The following is a 25,289-nucleotide window of genomic DNA, read 5'->3' as shown; positions in this document are numbered from 1 at the left end:
GCACAGTTGGTGCCGTTGTTACAATTAACCAAGGGAATGACAACTGGAAATCAGCAAATTAGAGGTGATAGAGGATTCGGCTCGACAGGAGGATTAGTGATGTTATCCATGCCTCTCACAGAAAGACCAATAACAACAGTCACTCTGGAAAATAAAGGGGAGAGAGTTATTTTACAAGCCTTGTTGGACACCAAAACTGATATTTCTATCGTCGGCGAACATTTTTGGCCAGAATCGTGGCCAACAAGGACTGTTGCTGGAGGTGTGGAAGGAGTTGGGGGAACAGCTAGTGTTCAACAAAGTCAGGATAGAATTGTAGTTTATCTAGATGGACAAAGAACCAATGCCACAATTACTGTAATGCCCTTCCCTCATGGAGTTTCAGCCTTGATGGGATGAGATATTCTTCTCCAGTTAGGAGTAAGATTGACAACTGAGTCGCCTTTTAAGGAGCGGTTACCGATTGGACTTTCCTGATTCCTTTAGTTTGGACAAATGATGAACCTGTCTGGATTGAACAGTGGCCGCTAAGGAAGGAAAGTCTGGAACAAGCAGAAATATTGGTAGATGAACAATTAGCTTTGGGACATATTAAACCTTCAACTAGCCCGTGGAATACACCCATTTTTGTTATCAAGAAAAAATCAGGCAAATATCAGCTATTACATGATCTCAGAGCAGTCAATGAACAGATGCAAGCCATGGGAGCGCTTCAACCGGGAATGCCTAGCCCAGCTATGTTACCGATAGGCTGGCATTTATTAATTATTGACTTAAAAGACTGTGTTTTCACCACCTTTTTACATCCCAGAGATACTGAACGCTTTGCTTTTACGTTACCATCGGTTAATCGAGCTGGCTCAGCTCGCAGATTTGAATGGATTGTACTTCCACAAGGCATGAAAAACAGTCCTACTTTATGTCAACTTTTTGTGGACAATGCCCTGAGAGAAATCCGATCAACCTGGGACAAGACGATAATATATCACTATATGGATGATATTTTGTTGGCCCAACAACAACCATTTTCTGCAAACCAGGAACAATATCTTGAAGAGACATTATATAAGCATGGTTTGAAAATTGCAACAGAAAAGATACAATGTCAACCAGTGTAGAAATATTTGGGATGGCTTATTACAGACTCCCAGGTACGGTCACAAAAACTAGAAATACAGACTGATGTCAAGACTTTGAACGATGCACAAAAGCTGCTAGGAGACTTACAGTGGCTGAGACCAATAGTGGGAATTACCAATGAGGAGTTAGAAGTTTTACGACCTTTGTTAAAGGGAACTGATCCGTCCTTACCAGTGAAATTATCAAGTCTGCAAGAAGAGACAATAAAAAACATCTCCACTGTCATTACATCTCGTATGGTGGACCGCTTTGATCCAGATTTACCTGTCGATCTCGCTATCTTACACTCCAAGAATCGGTTCATAGGTACATTAACCCAATGTAAAAAGAAAAAGGGGGAGCCTCGGGTTTTAGAGTGGCTCTTTACGTCTTTGCGACCAAAAAAGACGATACGACAAAAAGATGAAAATTTGGCAGAGTTAATTCGTAAAGGTAGAATGCGATTGTTACAGATTTTGGGTAAAGAACCGGGAACAATTTATCTCCCAATTCGGCGAGAAGATTTGGACTGGTGGTTAGAACATGTGGAAATGTTGCAATTGAGTTTATTGACCCAGGGTGTGTCTATCAGTTTAAGCCCTTTAAAAAGTCCAGTGCTAAAATGGATGTCTGGAACAGGATGGATTGAAAAACCAAAGAGAAGTGAAGCTCCTATTTATAATGCATTAACTGTTTATACAGATGCGGGTAGAAAATCGCAGACAGCAGCTGTCACCTGGGAAGTGAATGGACAGTGGAGTCATCAGATAATTGCAGCAGAAAAAGGAGATGCGCTGCAATTGTTAGAATTGTCAGCAGTCGTATGGACTTTCGTTAAGTGGATAAATGAACCAATTAATGTTGTTTCTGATTCGTTATATGTGGCTGGAATAGTATACTGAATAGAAGGAGCAAGGATAAAAGAGGTTAACAATCCTAGATTGTTTGAGTTATTACGGCAACTTCAATCTGCCGTACATCAACGGTCAGAATCATATTGCGTGATTCATATTAGAAGTCATAAATGGTCAGAAGGTTTGGGTGAAGGTAATCAGAAGGCTGATCAATTGGTATCTTTGACTGTACCTCTAAGTGAGTTTGTGAAAGCTCGTGAGGCACGTGAAGCCTTTCGCCAAAATGCCAAGGGACTGTTCAAACAATTCAGAATTACCATAGATGAGGCTAAAGGTATTGTACGAAGCTGTCCAAACTGCAGCCGTTTTGGTCCAGGTTTGGGAATCGGAGTAAATCCCAGGGGTCTTGGTCCGAATGAACTATGGCAAATGGATGTAACCCATGTAAATGGATTTGGGCGTTTAAAATATGTTCATGTAACCATTGATACTTACAGTAAATATATATGGGCAACAGCTCAGGCTGGAGAAAAGGCACTCCATGTAGTTAGACATCTTGCTACATGTTTTGCTGTTATGGGGGTGCCTCAAGAGATTAAGACTGATAATGGTCCAGCATATATCAGCACAAAAGTTCAAAAGTTTGTGCAAATGTGGGGGGTGAAACATGTAACAGGTATACCACACTCACCCGCTGGTCAAGCTATTATAGAAAGAACACATCAAGTATTAAAACGATATTTAGTAAAGAATGATGATACTGTGGATATACAAGAACGTCTAGCTCGTACATTGTTTACTTTAAATCATCTTTGTATTTTGGGGCAAGATCAGCCTGCAGCCTGGGTTCATGATATAATGCCAAAACCAAAGTCTGCTGAGTCGCCAAAAATTAGGGTTAAATATAGAGATTTGAAAACTGGGATTTGGCAAGAACCAGCTGAAGTTGTTTATCAGGGAAGAGGTCACATGCGTGTACTTACCCCAACAGGGTTACAATGGATTCCGTCCAGATGGACTAGACCAGCTGTAAACGATGTTTCTACTGAGACGCCTGGTTTGTAAATAGAACTATAGACTGTTTAATCATTACTAACAATTTTGAACCTTCGCTTGCTTTATAACAGAAAATGGATAGAATTATAACTGGGATGAAGATTTTAATCACATTGTCTGTTATCTTAGGAAAGGGATTGGGAAACCTTCACAAGATTGATCTTCGACAGAATATGTGGATTACTTGGGCTAACGAGACAGGACAGGATTCATTTTGTCCATCATTAGCTACCCCATCTGATCCGTTTCGTACGTGCTTAATTGGGGTCCCTTTTAAAAAACATGAGAGGATTTGGGCCTTGGACGACAGCCAAAGTTTATGATGATCTAAATCAAGCAAAGACTGATTTCTGTACCATTCGGCCTGGATTAAACCACAAACAATTGGTGTGACACATTAAATATCTCCATAAATCCTTTGGGAGCCCAAACACATAGCATTATTAAGAAATTGAATGTTACTGGTATAGAGCCTCAGGAACTTAATATTTTGGGGTCTGTACCTGGAGATTATTGTTTAACTTTTGGGGATTATCAAGGTAAAGATTTAGTTAAAATTAAGAACTTTAAACCTGAAAAGCCAAGAAATGATAGTATCTGGATTACCCCTAAATCTTTTTGGTACTATAACATTACTGGTTATTGTAATAGTTGGAATTGGCCCGTAACCGGGTATGGCAAAGTAAAAAAAGGCAAAAATGTTACCACCAGGACTATTTCTTATTTGTGGGGATCGTGCTTGGCCAGCTATACCTACAAAAGCGCAAGGAGGACCGTGTTATCTTGGCAAATTAAAGTTGTTTGCCCCCAGCATTCATCAATTGTTGAATATGAGTAATATAAGTCACAAATCTAAACGTGCTAGATGTGATACATATCAATTGGGACCTGAATGTAAAGATAATGTGGAATTGTGGGAACGCCCGACTGTTATTTTAGCATCTCTTTTTACACCCCAAGCTGCCTCTGACAAAGCACTAACCCAATTAAAACGGCTAGCTTGTTGGACAGGAAAACAAATTAATATTACCTCCAGAATAGTAGATGAACTCATCACTGATGTCGATGGTATACGGCATACCTTATTGCAAAATCGAGCTGCCATTGATTTTTTTGTTGTTAGCACAGGGACACGGTTGTGAAGAGTTTGAAGGAATGTGTTGTATGAATCTTTCTGATCACTCTGAATCTATTCATAAGAAACTTTCCCAATTGCAAGATAACATGAAAAAGCTTACTGTTGTTATAAATCCTGTTGATGACTGACTTGAAAATGGGGAATTACCGGTTGGTTAAAAACCTTGATGAAGGTAGGCATTCGGTTTTTTGTTATTATCATTATTGTACTTGTTATTATTTGTCATACTTTTTCTTGTGTGAAGAAGGGTCTAGAATCAGTTGTGAATCCAGTTTGGATTGTTCAACAAAAAGAAAAAGGGGAAATTGTTGAGGAATGCTAAATAGAACAGGGTCACAAGTCTGCAGAGGCGTTGTGCAAGCAAGAAGATTTCTGCTTCGACAAGACAGTGGTGAAAGCAAGGAACTTTGTGAAGAGAAGTTGTGGTTGAAGAAATGTAAAAATAAGTAGCCTGTAACCGTAAGTATGTGCAGTATGTGAGTGTAACTTTTTTATCATGTAACCAATAAGAGAATGACTAATAGGCATATGTTATAGAAATCATATAAAAGAACCCTGTTAGAAATAAAGATTGAAGACGCTTGCAGGATCTCATATTGAGTGTTCGGTGTCTTCCCTGCTCGAAACTCTCCGCAGGTAAGGGATAAGACTAGGTGCACCAGAGGTGAGCCTGGGGGCAGCGTGTGCCGATGTTAGGGGTGGATTCGATAGGCCAGCTCGAATGCATCTATGCCAACGCACGCAGCATGGGCGATAAACGGGAGGAGCTGGAAGCCATCGCGCGGCAGGATACATATGACTTAGTCCCCATCACGGAAACACGGTGGGACGCCTCCCGTGAGCGGAGTGCTGCAACAGATGGCTACGAGCTCTTCAGAAGGGATAGGCAAGGTAGAAGAGGTGGCGGGGTGGCTCTCTATGTTAGGCAGGGTTTGGACAGTACAGAGCTACCCGAGTGTGATGACAAGGCGGAGTGCTTATGGGTAAGGATGAGAGGGAAGGCCGATAAGGCAGATATTGTGCTGGGAGTCTGTTATAGACCGCCCGACCGGGTCAAAGTGACGGATGAATCATTCTACAAGCGGCTAGCAGTAGTCTTAGAATCGCGTGCCCTTGTTCTCGTGGTGGACTTCAAGTGTCCAGACGTCTGCTGGAAATATGCCACAGCTGAGAATAAACAGTCTAGGAGGTTCCTGGAGCGTGTGGAAGTTAACTTCCCGACACAGGCGGTAGGTGAGCCGACCAGGGGAGGAGCCTTGCTAGATCTATTGTTTATAAACAGGGAAGGACTGGTGGGAGGTGTGATGGTCACAGGCCGTCTTGGGCTTAGCGACCGTGAAATGACAGAATTCTCAATTCTTGGTGAGGCAAGGAAGGGGGTTCGCAAATCCAGCACTCTGGACTTGCGGAGGGCAAACTTTGGCCTCGTTGAGGCACTGGTTGAGAGAGTCCCTTGGGAGACGGTCCTGAAGGGCAAAGGGGTCCAGGAGGGACGGACGTTCTTTAAGAAGGAAATCTTAACAGCTCGGGACCAGGCTATTCCCCCGTGCCGCAATGTCGAATCGCCAAGGAAAACGACCGGCCTGGCTGAACGGGGGGCTTTTGCTAGGAGTCAGGAAACAAAAGGAGAGTTTATCATCTCTGGAAGAAAGGGCGGGCAACCTGGGAGGAGTGCAGGGATCTTGTTAGGTCATAGAGAAAGGAAATTAGAAAGACAAAAGCTCAGCTAGAAGGAAATCTGTCTGCTGTCATAAGAGACGACAAAAAATGTTTTTACAAATACATTAACGGTCAAAAGAATCCCAAGGAGCATATCTATACTTTAAGGGATACAGAAGGGAATGTTGCCACCAGAGATGAGGAAAAGGCTGAGGTACTTAATGCCTTCTTTGCCTTAGTCTTTAAGAGGGAGACCAGTTATCCTCAGAGTACTCTGCCTCCTGAGCTGGAAGGTGAGGATGAAGAGCAGAATATATCTCCCCCCCCCTTTAATCCGGGAGGAAATAGTTAGTGACCTATTACACTATCCAGATGCTCACAAATCCATGGGACCAGATGGAATCCATCCAAGAGGGCAGAGGGAACTGGCAGAGGTGCTTCCCAAGCTGCTCTCCGTCATCTATTGGTGATCCTGGTCAACGGGAGAGGTCCCAGAGGACTGGAGGCTTGCCGGTGTGATGCCCATTTACAAGAAGGGTCAGAGGGAGGATCTGGGGAACTACGGGCCTGTCAGCCTGACCTCGGTACCAGGGAAGATTATGGAACAGTTTACCTAGAGCGCTCATGTGGCAAGCCTGGGACAAGCAGGGGATTGGGCCTGGTCAGCGTGGGTTTACAAAAGACAGGTTCTGCTTGACCAATCCGATCTCCTTCTATGACCAGGTGACCCACCTAGTGGATGAGGGAAAGGCTGTGGATGTTACCTACCTTGACTGCAGCAAGGCTTTTGATACCATCTCTCATGGCATACTCCTCGAGAAGCTGTCATCTCCTATCTTACACAAGCATACTCTTTGCTGGGTGAAGAACTGGCTGGATCTGATTCCATTCTAGGGAGCAGAACAGAGATGTAGCAAGAAAGGAAAAAAAGGAAGGGAGGGAGAACAAAGGGAGAGAGACACAAAGACTGGAAGAAGGACAAAGGGAAAAAATAGCAATAGGCTGCAGGAGAGAGATGGAGGAGTTCAAAAAAGACACAGGGAGCATGACAGAATGAGAGTGAGAAACAAGGGACAGAGCAGGACAGCACTGGAGGAAAAAACTGTGAGCGAGACATGGAGGAAGAGAGAAAAGAGAAGGGACAGCTAGCTCAAGAGGGGGATACAGTTAGAAAGGATGGAAGAGGGAATGGAACAGAGAAATACAGAAAAGATAGCAAGAGGAAGCAGGGCAGAGATACAGCAATAGAAGAAAAAAGGGACAGGGATCTGGACAGATGGAGAAAAAACCAGGAGGAACAGATACAACATAACATGATGGGACAGGAAGTAACACAGAGCAACAGATGAGAATAATGACAAGAGATAGAGACTATGAAAAGCACAGGAGGTTGGAGGTAGAGAGAGAGAAGACATGAATAAAAAGAGTAGGGAGCACAACAAACGGTCAGGGAAAGAGAAAAACAGGAAAGACAACAGGGACAGTGAAATACAGAATAAACACACACACACACCCATATTATCCACTTACCAAGCCCATTTCAGAGTTACACAGTACCCCAGCCCCTTTAAGAAAAATAACACCGAGCCCATTTCGGCGCCGCACCGCGCCCGAGCCCATTTCGGCGCCGCACCGCGCCCGAGCCCATTTCGGCGCCGCACCGCGCCCGAGCCCATTTCGGCGCCGCACCGCGCCCGAGCCCATTTCGGCGCCGCACCGCGCCCGAGCCCATTTCGGCGCCGCACCGCGCCCGAGCCCATTTCGGCGCCGCACCGCGCCCGAGCCCATTTCGGCGCCGCACCGCGCCCGAGCCCATTTCGGCGCCGCACCGCGCCCGAGCCCATTTCGGCGCCGCACCGCGCCCGAGCCCATTTCGGCGCCGCACCGCGCCCGAGCCCATTTCGGCGCCGCACCGCGCCCGAGCCCATTTCGGCGCCGCACCGCGCCCGAGCCCATTTCGGCGCCGCACCGCGCCCGAGCCCATTTCGGCGCCGCACCGCGCCCGAGCCCATTTCGGCGCCGCACCGCGCCCGAGCCCATTTCGGCGCCGCACCGCGCCCGAGCCCATTTCGGCGCCGCACCGCGCCCGAGCCCATTTCGGCGCCGCACCGCGCCCGAGCCCATTTCGGCGCCGCACCGCGCCCGAGCCCATTTCGGCGCCGCACCGCGCCCGAGCCCATTTCGGCGCCGCACCGCGCCCGAGCCCATTTCGGCGCCGCACCGCGCCCGAGCCCATTTCGGCGCCGCACCGCGCCCGAGCCCATTTCGGCGCCGCACCGCGCCCGAGCCCATTTCGGCGCCGCACCGCGCCCGAGCCCATTTCGGCGCCGCACCGCGCCCGAGCCCATTTCGGCGCCGCACCGCGCCCGAGCCCATTTCGGCGCCGCACCGCGCCCGAGCCCATTTCGGCGCCGCACCGCGCCCGAGCCCATTTCGGCGCCGCACCGCGCCCGAGCCCATTTCGGCGCCGCACCGCGCCCGAGCCCATTTCGGCGCCGCACCGCGCCCGAGCCCATTTCGGCGCCGCACCGCGCCCGAGCCCATTTCGGCGCCGCACCGCGCCCGAGCCCATTTCGGCGCCGCACCGCGCCCGAGCCCATTTCGGCGCCGCACCGCGCCCGAGCCCATTTCGGCGCCGCACCGCGCCCGAGCCCATTTCGGCGCCGCACCGCGCCCGAGCCCATTTCGGCGCCGCACCGCGCCCGAGCCCATTTCGGCGCCGCACCGCGCCCGAGCCCATTTCGGCGCCGCACCGCGCCCGAGCCCATTTCACGGTTCTCTAGCTACAGATCCAATTTCAAAGTTGTGCAATCACTAGAGCCAGGAATGCACCCCCTTTCCATTAACCCAGCAGCAGCTACATTTACCTCAAGGTATCTACAACTCGCCCTTGGATGCCTAATTCCAACAGACACTTTCACTTACTTCAACAGCTAAGTTTACCTATGGGCACTAAACGCCCATGCTTCCCTCTACGCTTCCCTTTGTGATTGTCATTAGTACTGTGATTCCCACAAGAACACATAATTAACTCTCTTTTTTTCATTTTATTTTTAGTGCTTCATTTGATCCATTACTCATTCCACATAGATTCAGCTATGTCAGTATTTCAATCCAATTCTACAATGTACTTTTTCTACAATACATAGAAAAGACTTATGACCTCACTCGTTAAATGTTTGACACTGTTAGTTCTAGTCCTCTTTTAATCATTATTTTTATGTAAACCCCCAAAAATCTAGCATTACCTGAAGAAGAAATGCCGCTATTCAGTACCTGCAGTTCTCTACGGAGTGGTCTTTTCCACATTCCTCGCTCACATTACATCTGTCGCTGCACATCCAGAAGTTTTACTCCCTCAGGTGACATTACCTGCACGATCCCCATTCCCGGGCAGCAAACGAGGGAGCTCTGCTTATCTTGACAGACCGTCCACTTCAACACCTCGACACAAAACCAGAAATTGAAAAATATCTTTACATCACAAACTACAGAGAGCACCCAAATATTTTACAAACCCACCACAGACAAATAGAGTTACACTCACGCACTTCACAACCCTGGCCTACTCCATGCTGGCCATCTAGTCCACCTCCCCCCACCCTTCGACCGCAAAATCCTCAACTGTCTTCCAAAGACCATCCACCAAACAACATATTTCCCTGCGCTGACTGGCAATTACCAGGTTCCAGGGGAGCGCTCCACAGGAATGCCGTTCCCGGGAGCCTTCAAAAAAATCACCCTGCCAGTGAAAACCCGGGCACGAGCCAAACCCCTGTCCAAACATTGGCAATAAGCATTGCCTCATGGAGCAGCTTGGGCCAGGGAAAAGAAAAATATTGGGGCAGGGGAGGACACACCAATAACCAACCCAGATCCCAGCTGGGGTTTTTTATTCTAAGTTTTGGGGTTCTTTTTCCTAATTCCCTGAAAAAAAAGTCAGCTCTACACCCAACCTGAAAAGAAAAAACCAAAAGACTAAACCACATAACCCTACAAGGTTAGACACATTCACAACACGCCACTCGTTCAGATCACATGCATGCCAGCCCTCACTCTCAACTCATCCATCCTACCACCCACAGGCCTGGAGAGGCTGACACCCCATGCCTGCAGCAGCAGGGGCCACAAAAATTGCCCTACCTGCAAAAACCCAGACCCCAGCCCAACCTCCTTCCAACCTCCCCACAAACTGCCCATCCGTTACACCAATGTTTCAACACACACCACCATCTGTGCATTTTCAACCCGATACTGAGCTTTCACAGTGCCACATGTCGCAGCCCAACCTCCGTAATAGCCATGTCACCTAAACGCAAGGTTCCTTCAAGCACCTCTCGTGCCCTGTCATCACCTGCAAAAACAACACACAAAGCTTGTCAACAGACACTTCATCCTTGAGAGAGAAGTCAAGTCCTCCACTGCTCCCCTACCCTGCTTCCCACCTCTTCCAAAAATAACACATCCTCACAGCCAGTGTCCTCCATGGCACTTGAAAAAAACAGAGCATCACAAACACAGAGCTCTCCCAAAGTTACCGATCGCTCCAAGACCCATCACGCTGCTACTCAGACCTCAAGGCCTTGACCGTTTATAGAGACTTGCCACAAAGCATCCGCATAAACAAGATGAACACCATTGCCCAGTTCCTGCCTTACTCAATGCTAGTTCACAGTCCAATTGCGATCCCCTCAACTCTTTGCATGCAAAGAGCCCAAAGTCATTAAGCCTTCTACGCTGCCTCTACAATTCCATACAAGACACACACGAACATAGAGCCATGTAATTCACATGCAAATGTAATGCCATACAAGGCAGTACTCTTACCTCGGTCAAGGCAAAACAACTCAGAGCACTGCCATACCAGTCAAAACAGAACAGGGCCAATGCAAGAGACTCTCACATGACAGTCAATACAAGTACAGACCAAAACAATACAAAACCAATACAGAACCGCAGAAGGCAAGGCAGTCTCAGGTGGCAATCGATACAAGTACAGAGCACTGCAATAAAAAACACAATGCAGGGCCAGGCAATATGAGACAGTCGATACAAATACACAACAAAACAACACAAGGCAAAGGCAAATACAGACCAATACAATGCAAGACGACTGCAAAACACAGCAAAGCAAAGCAGTCTCATAGAGCCACCGGCCGCATCTTCCTTCCGACCCCACTCATGGGCCCACCTCCTTACAGCGCTCTGCTGCCTTCCCCCATCGCTCTGTGGGACACATCCTGTCCCTCCACATCTGAAAGTAAACCCCACAAACATATTGAACAAGTCACCTGGATGCAGAGCAAGAGCTTCACAACTCCAGAGGTCTTGATTCCATCGACAAAGTCCATCTGGAGTCCAGCTACAGCCTGTCATTTAAAAAAAACAAAAGCAAAAAACCCCCGAAAACAAACCAAACAAAAAACAACAAAAAACCGCACCACTGCCACCCCACACACCCCCCACTGTAGTGTTCAAATATATGGAACTTAGTTACTGGGCCTGAAAGTAGCTCATGGTCGCAAGAGCATTCCAGACACCTTTGAAGGCCCTGAACAGAACAAACAAGAAGATAGAAGAAGAAAGATCCCAATTAGAAAAACACAGGTGCACATTCCACGATAAAGGGAACTTGGCACACCCAACCTCAATTCAGGGGCTTATCTCGACCGATTGGACTAAGACAAGTTTTGCATGCTCTAACATAGCCAATTATATCCTGTGTGTATGCATGTGTACAGAGCGAGTATAACTGTATCTTATGTTTATACGCGTGGATAGTATCGATGTAACCAATCACCACTTATGCTTGTGCACGTCGACACCACATGCTTGCGTGCAGCAGCCAATCAAAGCTGCTAAACAACTTAGAGAATTGTATAAGAATGATCAGCTAAGCTCAATAAAGGGGCAACTTTAATCATCATACTGGTGTTCTATCGTCCGGGCCCCGCACGGAGTAACCCTAAACCCTACACCCCACCAACCAAAAAAAACCAGGGCCAAACTTGGAGCCCATCACATGCAAGTCTTAACACCTTAGAGAGTCAAATCCGCTTCACTGCCCCTCAACAACCCCTGCCACACGGCTCCAATCGTCTCTGTGAAACACTATCGGCACGGCTGTCCGTGCAGCCCGCTGATGGCTACTCGAGCCGAGATGACTGTACAACCCTCGCCTAAACGGTCTAGGCACATCAACATTTCACCCGTAGACTTATCGCTGTTCCACCTACCCCTGACTCTACATCCCCGGGCAGAGCAGCTCCAAGCCAAGCACACCATGTACAGAACGTCACCACGCGGAACGCTACCAACGAGGTGATTCAAAGAGAGAGAAAACTCTCGGCAAGAAGAATGACCCCCGGACAGGAGGCGCCGTCGGGCAAGACAACCTACAGGGCCGCAACCGCGAGGCCAGGAGGCTCCACGGCAGACCCAGAGGAGTCAAACGGAACGGCCCATTACAAGACAGCACTGTCAAAGCCCAGACGACAGATGCGCCAGAAGCCTGGCGTCGAGACCTAAGGATGTCAGGATGCGGGGAAGAAGTCCCAGTCCGAGAAAACGGACGGCTAGAGAGCAGAGCTGCCAATGCAGCCCGAAAAAATGCTGCCATAGAGCACCGACCGGAACCCGCCGAGACCGATGCATGATTTAGAGCTCCGAGCACAAGAAAAGAAGCACCCAATTGGCACCGGGCCGATGAGCAAGAGCATTCGAAACCCTAGGGACAGCACCTGAAGAGCATGCCTCACTCCTCCGGCGCAAAGCGTGACAAGGACATCGAGACCCAAGGAAGGTCTAGGCGCACAAGACAGACTACACCAACTACACACCACCGCGGACACGGGCTGGAACTGCCCTGCCCGGCACACACGGGTCTCATGCTGAAAAGCAACCCGCTCCCTTTTCCTGCGCAAAGATGACTGCTTTGGGACAGCCCTCTCTCCTGCGCTAACTTTAAAACGCCTCCCTGCTATTCCCAGCTTTGTCCCTTCCTCCCAGCCTGGTCCCTCAAATTAGCTTCCAGAGGGCCAAGGGTCCCAATCCATCCTCCACAAAACCACACGGGCTAACTGGGATGTTCCTCAAGGGGACACATTGCTCTTCAACATCTGCAATGAAAAAAACCAACACAAACAAATCAGAACAGGGAGTAAGCTTCCCATTGGCCAATGCCAACTACTTTCCCACCTCCACCCTTCTCACAAGTGCCACCGTGTTCGCTTCCCCGCTCATTCCAGAGTCAGACCCTGCAGCCGTAGTCACTCCTGGTAACTAAGTTACCAAGAAACACTAAGTTAGCATGGCACTCGTGAGAAGTCATCAGCCCCATGCTCCTCCTCGCTAATCCACAGCTCACCTCAAACACTCATCCAATTCAAAGATAGCCCACATAGGACCTCCACAACAGAAGATAAACACTGAACCGAGCAGCCCCATAATACTTCGGTATTCAACACCGACCCGGCCGACGACCGCCTCACCTTCTCGGACCGCTCACCGGCATGCAGCTTTTCGGGAGACCTTAGAGCAGACTTCATGGTACATAAAGGGTGCCTATAAGAAACCTGCAGAGGGACTTTTTACAAGGGTGTACAGCCATAGGACAAGGCGGTAACGGCTTCAGTCCTAAAGAGGGTACATTTCATTTAGGCGTTAGGAAGACGTTTCTCACTAGGGGTGGCCAGGCACTGGAACGCGTTGCCCAGAGAACCTGCGGATGCTCCCTCCCTGGAAGCAGTCAAGGCCAAGTCAGATGGGGCTTTCAGCAACCTGGTCTCGCGGACGGCGTCCCTGGCGGGGGTTGGAACTAGAGGATCTTTATGGTGCCTTCCAACCCAAACCATTCTACAATACTATGACATTCAAATCCAACTGCAAAACTCCTCTGAGAAGGGCTGGTGAACCCTCCTCCCTTTCCCCAGCAGTCCCAAAACTTAAGAAACCCCTTTTCTTCTCCTCAACTGTCAGGAAAGGAACCCCACTGCTTCCTGACACCTCCTGCCCTCAATTTGCACCCCTGAACCCCCTTCAGTGGCTACTCCTCAGGAGCCGCTCTTCGGAGCCACATCCCAAATTCTGGGGGCACCTCCTAACCTACAGCTCCCCAGAGACTCCTAACTCTGCTCCATGCCCACAAAATAAACTCAAGTCCCAAGGCTTGTAATCTACGAGGGGCCTGCCACCAGCTGCAAAGATTCTAAGGACAATGTGGCATTCTGTGGGCAATGAGGAAAGGCACCCCAAACCCTGAAGGGCACTGTGCCTCACAGCCCTTCTGCTTTCTTCAGAACTACTAAAACTCCATATACAATTACATACAAGATGCTCACCCTAACCCCTGCTAAACAATGTCACCATCATTCCCCTTAAGAGAGATAACAACTTACACAGCAGAACTGTTAAAAACCCAACGTTCCTTCTTCAATAAAGTTGGGAATTGCAGGAAAACACAATGCATGAAGAATAAAAAACCCACAAACACCAACAAAAAAACCCCAAACAATGCATACTATTAAACTATCTTTCTACCCCTGAACTGATGCAGAGACTGACACTAGGCCTAGTAGATGTAGAAATAAAACGTATGTTTAGACTCAGTGTATTGCTAAATAAAAGACTCAGGAATTTGTTGGAAGGTTAACAACTGCCTCCGTAAGTTGATTTACGTAGGCAAGCCAAGGACATAAAGCACAAGATTCCTGTGTCTGTAATATAAGACAAAATAAGATGCCCTCTTTGAGGAGGTATTCTGTTTGATAAGAAAATATGTTCTGTCTCTTGTGATGACTGAGCCAAAAGCTAGGTGATAAGCAGAGAAGTTTTTTGTGGGGCCCAGAAGGGGATCGTACTGTGCAAACTCATACAACAAAGTTCAAACAGTGGACAAGTGAGGAAGACAATGGAAGACCACCAGAGGACTCCAGAAGACCACCGAAGACCTTCAACACGCATGCATAAAGGACATTTACACATGCTAATGACTTCTTGGAAAAAATCAATGAATATGTGTATTATTTCTCGGAAATTTTAGGAATATGTATGCAAGGCATGTATTTAACCTATACAATTAGTCCCAGCCAGGAAGCACGTTTGGAGGAGCGATCCCCTGTGCTTCCAGCACTGCAATAAAGAATACTTAACTCCATCACCGAATGCTCATTTCGAGAAACAGAACACTCAAAACAAAATTACTGACCTGAAAAAAAAAAGGGGGGAAAAAAAAAAAAGGCTGCATACAAGTATGTCATGGTTTCAGCCCAGCCGGTAACAAAGGACCACTCAGCCAATCACTCACTCCTCCTGCCCCCCTCCGGTGGGATAGGGAGGAGACAGAAGAGAGAAAAGGAAAAAAAAAATGGAACCTCGAGGGCTGAGATAAAGGCAGTTTACTGGGACAACACAAAACAAAATTGCAACAACAACAACGGTACTAACAAAAGAGTAAACAAGAAGAGTGATGCACAGTGCAACTGCTCACTACCCAGAACCCGACGCTCCACCACTTCCCCCACCGAAACTCGAGCGCTCCCCGGGCCTGCTCCCCATTTATATACTGAGAATGATGTCACATGGTATGGAATACCTCCTTGGCTAGTTCAGGTCAGCTGCCCCAGCTATGCCCCACACATCCCAGGTTCCTGTAAAAATTAACTCTATCCCAGCTGAACCCAGGACAAAGTGCCCTTGGGTCTACCACACATGCTGCTGAACCTTGACTGGTCCTCAAGCTCTTACCTCAGGCAGACACCTCTTCCCAAAGGGCTGAGCCAGCTCAAAAGCTGCAAAGCACTCAAGGAAGAGCTGAGCACCAACACCAGAGAAACCCAGGAGCAAAATGAGCTCCCCCAGCAGAGGCTGTGGCTCAAATAGCCTGAGTCCCCGCCCACCAGCCTTAGCACAATCACCTGGGGAAGGGCAAATCACCAACAGTTATAGGGTCAGCTGGAGGAGCAGCAGCACTGTCCTCATCTGCCTTAAATTTACAGCAAATGAGACCCTGAACAGAGAAAGTAACCCCCCCAGGAAGTGACACTACTTGCTCCTGTGCTACAGCTACACCTATTGCATCAGCAATGGGACCAGGTAGGGAATTCAAATTAATTTGTCTGGGGTGTAGACAGAAAACCATAGATGCCCTTCCAAACTAGGTAAGAAACTAGCTCATTAAATGCAATGACATTGTTGTTAACAAAATTGATGTGCTTCAGTTTCCTATAAAAAAAACCAAAACACTCTGGGGTTATGCTTCACTTCTAGCAAGGCTGTGCATACCACCTTAATTCTACCAGAACTACCTTCTGGATAGGAATGAATCAAAAAGCAGAATTCCATCCCTTAAGAATTCCATCTCCAAAATATCTCTGGTTGCAAAACAAATTCTTTACTGTGAATAGCCAATGATGCAGAGTCCCCCTGAGCATATCTCCAGCTGACTCCCTTAACAGAGGTACAAGAGCCCCAAAGCACAAAAGACACCACAAAAACCCATGGAAATACACGGGGGGGGGGGGGGGGAACCAGGCAGCAACCATGCCCCAGAAGGGCAGGGGGGCAACAACAGCCCCTGCAGTCATGCAGGAAAGGATCAGCTGAAGCCATAGCCCCGCACTTTGGGGTGGCAGCAGCCACAAATGACACCAAGAAAACATGGAACTTCAGGGATACAAAGCAGGTGGGGGGAAGGGGGCAACACCTCCACCAATCAGCATGGGAAAAAACTCACAGGGAAGGTGGGTTAGATGGATAATTTGCGGTGGTAAGATACATGCACAGGCTGGGGGGGGTCATGCATGAGGTTTATCTTCACCAGGGGCTCCACCTAGGTAATCCACAGCAGGTAAACTCACCTGGGATCATCTGCAACAGCAATTCCACTCTGGGGGAACCTCCTAACTTACAGCTTCCCAGAGACTCTGAGCTCTACTACATGCCCACAAAGTAAAGTCAAGTCCCAAGGCTTGTAATCTACAAGGGGCCTGCCACAAGCTGCAAAGATTCTAGGGACAACTTGGCATTCTGTGGGCAATGAGGAAAGGCATCCCAAACCCTGAAGGGCACTGTGCCTCATGGCTCTTCTGCTTTCTTCAGAAATACTAAAACTCCATACGCAAATACATACAGGACATTCACCCTAACCCCTGCTAAACAATGTCACCATCAGTCTCATTAAGAGAGATATCATCAACTTAGCATACAGCAGAACTGGTGAAAAAAACAAGGCTCCATTTTCCAATACAGTTGGAAATTCCAGGGAAACACAATACATGAAGAATTAAAAGAAAAAACCAAACAAAAACAAACAAGGCATACTATTAAACAGTCTTTCTACCCCTGAACACTCAAAACAAAACTCCTGACCTGAAAAAAAGAAAAGGGGGAAAAAAAAGCTGCATACAAGTGTTACTTTCCACCACACATGCTGCAGAACCTTGATTGGTCCTGAAGCTCTTACCTCAGGCAGACACCTCTTCCCAAAGAGCTGAGCCAGCTCAAAAGCTGCAAAGCACTCAAGGAAGAGCTGAGCACCAACACCAGAGAAACCCAGGAGCACAATGAGTTCCCCCAGCAGAGGCTGTGGCTCAAATACCCCTGAGCCCCCGCCCACCACCCTTAGCACAATCACCTGGGAAAGGGGAAAGGCAAGCCACCAGAAGATATAAAGTCAACTGGAGGAGGAGCAGCAGCACTGTTTTCACCTGCATTAAATTTACAGCAAATGAGAACCTGAACAGAGAAAGCAACACTTACTGGCAACTACAATACCTGCTCCTCTACTACAGCTACAACTACTGCATCGTCAATGTGACCAGGTAAGGAGTTAATTCTAATTTTTCTGAGACGTAGACAGAAAAAGACATGTGTGTCTTTAAACTAGGTAGGAAATTAGCTTGTTAAATGCAATAACAATGTAGTTATTAAAATCACATCGGTCAACGGCGAGGCCAGCAGACACAATGGTAAATTGGTGGCTAAGCACTAGATTGAGGCAGACCGGGAGGTTCCTGAGGTCCAGGAGCCCCGGGGAAGAGCAGAGGGACCGTGCAGAGCAGGCAGCTCTCACGAGACAGGCTGCCGCGGCGTGGGCATTGTCAGGGGCAACTGTGGGAGATTTAAATGGCCCTGAGGAGCACAGGAAACAGGGCGTGGTGCGTCAGAAAGGTGTGCCGTGGTGCAGCAGTTTGCGTGGCAGTTCGTGAGGGCAGGGCGCACCCCCCCCCCCACCCTCCCAGCTCAAGCAGGCTACTGAAGCGGTGGGCATCGTCCTCAGGAGACGACCCCAGTATCGCTGCCACTGAGGTGAAAGCCATCGCTAGGAAAAATGTGGTGACGCAGACTGAGCTCCCATGTAAACGTGCAGCTGTCCGGGTATCTGGCTGCGGGGAGTGCCCGAGTCTATCACTGATAACGGAGGGCAGCGGGGACACCTCTTGTGTGAGATGTGACCAGGTAGAGGATCTGCTCAGCCTGGTGGCAGAGCTGAAGGAGGAAGTGGAAAGGTTGAGGAGTATCAGGGAGTGTGAGAGGGAGATAGATTGGTGGACCCACACCCTACCATCCCTGGGGCAGAGGCAGCAGATGGAGGCTCCGCGAGAAGCGGAGGTTCCCCTGCCCCATCGCCACCGGGCAGGAGGGGACCTAAGAGATGCAGGGGAATGGATACAGGTCCCTGCTCGGCGAGTCCCCTCCCGGTCTCCCTCACCTTCCCAGTTGCTCCTACGGAACAGGAACGTGGCTCTGGAACTTGAGGACCAGGTCAATGAAGATCAGGGTGTAGGTGAAGCCCTATCCAGGGAGGTGCCCAGGCTCAGTCGGGCAGCCCCACGCGTTCCCAAAGCCCCCGAAAAAAAGAAAAAGGAGGGTAATTGTCATAGGCGAGTCCCTTCTGAGGGGGACAGAGGGCCCAATATGCAGTCCTGACCCATCCCACAGGTTGAGGAGGAGAGGGAAGGCCGATAAGGCAGATATTGTGCTGAGAGTCTGTAACAGACCGCCTGACCAGGTTGAAGAGACGGATGAATCATTCTACAAGCGACTGGCAGGGCACTGGGGCGATTAGTGGAAGGAGCACAAGTAGTGTTTTCCTCAATCCCTTAGTGGCAGGGAAATATACTGAAAGGAACAGGAAACCACACCTGGTGATGACGTGGCTCAGAGGCTGGTGCCATCGGTGGCGTTTGGGGTTTTTTGATCACGGGGAGGTTTACACGGCACCGGGCTTGCTAGTGACAGATGGTATCCGGCTATCTCAAAGGGGTAAAAGAATCCTCGCTCGTGAGATGGTGGGCCTCATAGAGAGGGCTTTAAACTAGGGTTGAAGGGGGTAAGTGTTGAGGAATGGTTAATGGAAGAGGGTCACAAGTCTGCAGAGGCATTGTGCAAGCAAGAAGACTTCTGCTGAGACAAGACAGTGGCGAAAGTAAGGAACTTTGTGAAGAGAAGTTGTGGTTGAAGAAATGTAAAAATAAGTAGCCTGTAACCGCAAGTACGTACAGTATGTGAGTGTAACTTTTTTATCATGTAACCAATAAGAGAATGACTAGTAGGCATATGTTATAGAAATCATATAAAAGAACCCTGTTAGAAATAAACATTGAAGACGCTTGCAGGATCTCATATTGAGTGTTCTGTGTCTTCCCTGCTCGAAACTCTCTGCAAGTGGTGCCCAAACAGGGACCGACAGGGACTTACACTTTCCCTGTGGAAACCAGTGGAGAGGAGCAGATCGACGGAAAAGTCCTGCCGTGCAGCCAGCAGGAGCCTTTGCACATGTGATAATGCAGATGGAAATGGGTCCCGAGAAATGTCTGGAGTCCATGCGTTTGGCTTGGGAAGGCCTGTCAATCGTAAGGGAAGCTCCAGCCGCTCCATCGTATATGTCAATCAAACAGGGAACCCAAGAGCCTTTGTGGATAGGCTCACAGCAGCCTTGAATAAGGCAAATATGCCTCCGGCTCTAAAAGCTGCACTGTCGCGACAATGTGCTTTGGAAAACGGTAATGCTTCCACCAGAGCTGTATTGGTTACTTTGCCAGCTGATGCATCAATTGAACTAATGTTAGAACGTATGAGCAAGGTCCCTGTAGGTCCACAAGCAATGTTAGTGGAATCATTAGAGAAACTAGGGGAAAAGTTAATTGAAGGTCAACAACAGCAACAGCAAGCCTTTGCAGCCACCCTTGCACCTTTAAAACCAGCAGGGGGCAATAGAGGCTTTAATGACAGTAGGGGTGGAAAGTTTAAGTGTTATAGATGTGGAAAGCTAGGTCACAAGAGACAACAGTGTAGGGAGCCAGGAGTTTGGTGCCAGAACTGCCGGCAAGACACCCACAGTACCACTGCGTGCCGTCGATCGGGAAACGGGATGTCGAGCGCTAGGGGTCGCAGCGCGAGGACACCAATTGCGGCTCCGGTATCATTGAGGGACAACCTTACGCCAGCTCCAGAGCCACATCTCAACTCACCCCAGCGGGACAACCATCTCCAGCAACGCTTGGCAGCCTCGGATTGGACTTGGCAACAGCAGTAGATGTTACACTTATTGACCCTAAACCACAAAAGATTGCTACAGGAATATGCGGAAAAATAATTATAAGTGGTGAGAGACAAGGGGCATTGCTGTTGGGACGTTCATCAAGTGGAATAAAAAGAATATTTGTGCTGCCTGGAGTAATAGACAGTGACTTTGAAGGTGAAATCTATATTGTAGCACAAACTTTGTTTCCTCCAATTGTTATACCGAAGGGAAGCAAGATAGCACAGTTGGTGCCATTGTTACAATTAACCAAGGGAATGACAACTGGAAATCAGCAAAATAGAGGTGATAGAGGATTCGGCTCGACAGGAGGACTAGTGATGTTATCCATGCCTCTCACAGAAAGACCAATAACAACAGTCACTCTGGAAAATAAAGGGGAGAGAGTTATTTTACAAGCCTTGTTGGACACCAAAACTGATATTTCTATCGTCGGTGAACATTTTTGGCCAGAATCGTGGCCAACAAGGACTGTTGCTGGAGGCGTGGAAGGAGTTGGGGGAACAGCTAGTGTTCAACAAAGTCAGGATAGAATTGTAGTTTATCTAGATGGACAAAGAACCAATGCCACAATTACTGTAATGCCCTTCCCTCATGGAGTTTCAGCCTTCATTGGATGAGATATTCCTCTCCAGTTAGGAGTAAGATTGACAACTGAGTCGCCTTTTAAGGAGCGGTCACCGATTGGACTTTCCCGATTCCTTTAGTTTGGACAAATGATGAACCTGTCTGGGTCGAACAGTGGCCGCCAAGGAAGGAAAGTCTGGAACAAGCAGAAATATTGGTAGATGAACAATTAGCTTTGGGACATATTAAACCTTCAACTAGCCCGTGGAATACACCCATTTTTGTTATCAAGAAAAAATCGGGCAAATATCAGCTATTACATGATCTCAGAGCAGTCAATGAACAGATGCAAGCCATGGGAGCGCTTCGACCGGGAATGCCTAGCCCAGCTATGTTACCGATAGGCTGGCATTTATTAATTATTGACTTAAAAGACTGTTTTTTCACCATCTTTTTACACCCCAGAGATACTGAACGCTTTGCTTTTACGTTACCATCGGTTAATCGAGCTGGCTCAGCTCGCAGATTTGAATGGATTGTACTTCCACAAGGCATGAAAAACAGTCCTACTTTATGTCAACTTTTTGTGGACAATGCCCTGAGAGAAATCCGATCAACCTGGGACAAGACGATAATATATCACTATATGGATGATATTTTGTTGGCCCAACAGCAACCATTTTCTGCAAACCAGGAACAATATCTTGAAGAGACATTATATAAGCATGGTTTGAAAATTGCAACAGAAAAGATACAATGTCAACCAGTGTGGAAATATTTGGGATGGCTTATTACAGACTCCCAGGTACGGTCACAAAACCTAGAAATACAGACTGATGTCAAGACTTTGAACGATGCACAAAAGCTGCCAGGAGACTTACAGTGGCTGAGACCAATAGTGGGAATTACCAATGAGGAGTTAGAAGTTTTACGACCTTTGTTAAAGGGAACTGATCCATCCTTACCAGTGAAATTATCAAGTCTGCAAGAAGAGACAATAAAAAACATCTCCACTGTCATTACATCTCGTATGGTGGACCGCTTTGATCCAGATTTACCTGTCGATCTCGCTATCTTACACTCCAAGAATCGGTTCATAGGTACATTAACCCAATGTAAAAAGAAAAAGGGGGAGCCTCGGGTTTTAGAGTGGCTCTTTACGTCTTTGCGACCAAAAAAGACGATACGACAAAAAGATGAAAATTTGGCAGAGTTAATTCGTAAAGGTAGAATGCGATTGTTACAGATTTTGGGTAAAGAACCGGGAACAATTTATCTCCCAATTCGGCGAGAAGATTTGGACTGGTGGTTAGAACATGTGGAAATGTTGCAATTGAGTTTATTGACCCAGGGTGTGTCTATCAGTTTAAGCCCTTTAAAAAGTCCAGTGCTAAAATGGATGTCTGGAACAGGATGGATTGAAAAACCAAAGAGAAGTGAAGCTCCTATTTATAATGCATTAACTGTTTATACAGATGCGGGTAGAAAATCGCAGACAGCAGCTGTCACCTGGGAAGTGAATGGACAGTGGAGTCATCAGATAATTGCAGCAGAAAAAGGAGATGCGCTGCAATTGTTAGAATTGTCAGCAGTCGTATGGACTTTCGTTAAGTGGATAAATGAACCAATTAATGTTGTTTCTGATTCGTTATATGTGGCTGGAATAGTATACTGAATAGAAGGAGCAAGGATTAAAGAGGTTAACAATCCTAGATTGTTTGAGTTACTACGGCAACTTCAATCTGCCGTACATCAACGGTCAGAACCATATTGCGTGATTCATATTAGAAGTCATAAATGGTCAGAAGGTTTGGGTGAAGGTAATCAGAAGGCTGATCAATTGGTATCTTTGACTGTACCTCTAAGTGAGTTTGTGAAAGCTCGTGAGGCACGTGAAGCCTTTCGCCAAAATGCCAAGGGACTGTTCAAACAATTCAGAATTACCATAGATGAGGCTAAAGGTATTGTACGAAGCTGTCCAAAATGCAGCTGTTTTGGTCCAGGTTTGGGAATAGGAGTAAATCCCAGGGGTCTTGGTCCGAATGAACTATGGCAAATGGATGTAACCCATGTAAATGGATTTGGGCGTTTAAAATATGTTCATGTAACCATTGATACTTACAGTAAATATATATGGGCAACAGCTCAGGCTGGAGAAAAGGCACTCCATGTAGTTAGACATCTTGCTACATGTTTTGCTGTTATGGGGGTGCCTCAAGAGATTAAGACTGATAATGGTCCAGCATATATCGGTACAAAAGTTCAAAAGTTTGTGCAAATGTGGGGGGTGAAACATGTAACAGGTATACCACACTCACCCGCTGGTCAAGCTATTATAGAAAGAACACATCAAGTATTAAAACGATATTTAGTAAAGAATGATGATACTGTGGATATACAAGAACGTCTAGCTCGTACATTGTTTACTTTAAATCATCTTTGTATTTTGGGGCAAGATCAGCCTGCAGCCTGGGTTCATGATATAAAGCCAAAACCAAAGTCTGCTGAGTCGCCAAAAATTAGGGTTAAATATAGAGATTTGAAAACTGGGATTTGGCAAGAACCAGCTGAAGTTGTTTATCAGGGAAGAGGTCACATGCGTGTACTTACCCCAACAGGGTTACAATGGATTCCGTCCAGATGGACTAGACCAGCTGTAAACGATGTTTCTACTGAGACGCCTGGTTTGTAAATAGAACTATAGACTGTTTAATCATTACTAACAATTTTGAACCTTCGCTTGCTTTATAACAGAAAATGGATAGAATTATAACTGGGATGAAGATTTTAATCACATTGTCTGTTATCTTAGGAAAGGGATTGGGAAACCTTCACAAGATTGATCTTTGACAGAATATGTGGATTACTTGGGCTAACGAGACAGGACAGGATTCATTTTGTCCATCATTAGCTACCCCATCTGATCCGTTTCGTACGTGCTTAATTGGGGTCCCTTTAAAAAACATGAGAGGATTTGGACCTTGGACGACAGCCAAAGTTTATGATGATCTAAATCAAGCAAAGACTGATTTCTGTACCATTCGGCCTGGATTAACCACAAACAATTGGTGTGACACATTAAATATCTCCATCAATCCTTTGGGAGCCCAAACACATAGCATTATTAAGAAATTGAATGTTACTGGTATAGAGCCTCAGGAACTTAATATTTTGGGGTCTGTACCTGGAGATTATTGTTTAACTTTTGGGGATTATCAAGGTAAAGATTTAGTTAAAATTAAGAACTTTAGACCTGAAAAGCCAAGAAATGATAGTATCTGGATTACCCCTAAATCTTTTTGGTACTATAACATTACTGGTTATTGTAATGGTTGGAATTGGCCCGTAACCGGGTATGGCAAAGTAAAAAAAGGCAAAAATGTTACCACCAGGACTATTTCTTATTTGTGGGGATCGTGCTTGGCCAGCTATACCTACAAAAGCGCAAGGAGGACCGTGTTATCTTGGCAAATTAAAGTTGTTTGCCCCCAGCATTCATCAATTGTTGAATATGAGTAATATAAGTCACAAATCTAAACGTGCTAGATGTGATACATATCAATTGGGACCTGAATGTAAAGATAATGTGGAATTGTGGGAACGCCCGACTGTTATTTTAGCATCTCTTTTTACACCCCAAGCTGCCTCTGACAAAGCACTAACCCAATTAAAACGGCTAGCTTGTTGGACAGGAAAACAAATTAATATTACCTCCAGAATAGTAGATGAACTCATCACTGATTATGGCATACCTTATTGCAAAATCGAGCTGCCATTGATTTTTTGTTGTTAGCACAGGGCCACAGTTGTGAAGAGTTTGAAGGAATGTGTTGTATGAATCTTTCTGATCACTGAATCTATTCATAAGAAACTTTCCCAATTGCAAGATAACATGAAAAAGCTTACTGTTGTTATAAATCCTGTTGATGACTGACTTGAAAATGGGGAATTACCGGTTGGTTAAAAAACTTGATGAAGGTAGGCATTCGGTTTTTTGTTATTATCATTATTGTACTTGTTATTATTTGTCATACTTTTTCTTGTGTGAAGAAGGGTCTAGAATCAGTTGTGAATTCAGTTTGGATTGTTCAACAAAAAGAAAAAGGGGGAATTGTTGAGGAATGCTAAATGGAACAGGGTCACAAGTCTGCAGAGGCGTTGTGCAAGCAAGAAGATTTCTGCTTTGACAAGACAGTGGCGAAAGCAAGGAACTTTGTGAAGAGAAGTTGTGGTTGAAGAAATGTAAAAATAAGTAGCCTCTAACCGTAAGTATGTGCAGTATGTGAGTGTAACTTTTTTATCATGTAACCAATAAGAGAATGACTAGTAGGCATATGTTATAGAAATCATATAA

Source organism: Accipiter gentilis, chromosome 34 (assembly GCF_929443795.1).
Source record: "Accipiter gentilis chromosome 34, bAccGen1.1, whole genome shotgun sequence".
Classification (NCBI taxonomy): Eukaryota; Metazoa; Chordata; class Aves; order Accipitriformes; family Accipitridae; genus Astur; species Astur gentilis.
Note: the sequence above shows the minus strand (reverse complement) of the source record.